This window comes from Seriola lalandi, unplaced genomic scaffold, assembly GCF_002814215.2.
Source record: "Seriola lalandi dorsalis isolate HSWRI2012SDOR001 ecotype SW California unplaced genomic scaffold, Sedor1 jcf7180002008834, whole genome shotgun sequence".
Lineage (NCBI taxonomy): Eukaryota > Metazoa > Chordata > Actinopteri > Carangiformes > Carangidae > Seriola > Seriola lalandi.
The window spans coordinates 1-962 of record NW_019479487.1 but is presented as its reverse complement, the minus strand read 5'-3'; the positions used below and the strand labels follow the sequence as shown (position 1 = coordinate 962).

General features: G+C 39.4%; 1 long non-coding RNA gene across 1 annotated transcript; it reads right to left on the bottom strand.

The window, feature by feature from the left end:
* Window positions 1-133: 133 nt before the first annotated feature.
* Window positions 134-962, bottom strand: LOC111672660 (uncharacterized). Its single transcript, XR_015438472.1, has 3 exons — window positions 940-962; window positions 355-498; window positions 134-261 (listed from the first exon to the last, which is right to left on the bottom strand). It is a non-coding gene; the product is annotated as an uncharacterized LOC111672660 (long non-coding RNA).

The following is a 962-nucleotide window of genomic DNA, read 5'->3' as shown; positions in this document are numbered from 1 at the left end:
TCAGGTTCTGAGCAAAGTTTGTCTCTGGCCACACACCAATGCACTAAGGCAGTAATTATTTATTATTTAAGCACTATAAATAAGGACAACAAAAAGAGTGAGACAATAAAAGTGAAAACAGCTGTTACCTTTCCTTGTTGGACCAAAGCGGAGATTCTTTTTTCTTGGGGTTGTTTTTATCACTGTCAAATCCGAGTGCATCCATCAGGTCATCCTTACCATCATCAAATGTGAGATCAGCCGGTGTCTTTGCTGCTTTATCTGATGAACAAAGAATAAGCACACACATATTCAGTGTTTGATGATTACATGGAAAAATGAGAAGTAAAGAATTTTGGAAATTGTCGGGCTCACATGTTTTGCTCTTTAAGACTGGAGATGCTGAAGGAGACTGTACAGCTTGTTCAGGTTTGGTTTGGTGCACGCTAGTTTTAGATTCAGGCTTGGTTTCATCTGGAAGTAAATCACCAAGTAGGTCATCCAGGGGGTCATCTAGATCTGCAAAGGAAATTAGATGATAATGTTAGAGACATCTTTTAAGAAAAGGCAGTGAGTTCAACAAGGGCTGTTGCATTGGATTGGATTAAAAGGTTACAGACATACCTTAAAAACCTCAACTCAAGTGAATAAGTCAGTTAATGGTGTATGGTCATACGCTGTATGGATATTTCTTTTTTGGTGCTCTCCTGTTCAAACTCACAGACACCCACTGACACTACTCACTGATAATACTCAACTACAAGTAAAAGATCAAACACATACATTGTACCTTTCATGTATGTTGTCTGACCAAGACCTTCATCATCACCAGAGTCTGAATTAATGCAGCAAATTGAGAAAAACAAAGCAAAAGCTATCACTAAACAGCACTTTTGCTCTGCTGTTGAGCTATATAAAGCTCGGTCTCAGAGATGGGATGGGAGACAGGGGCTCACTCACCAGAGAAGGTGAACTTCTTGTAG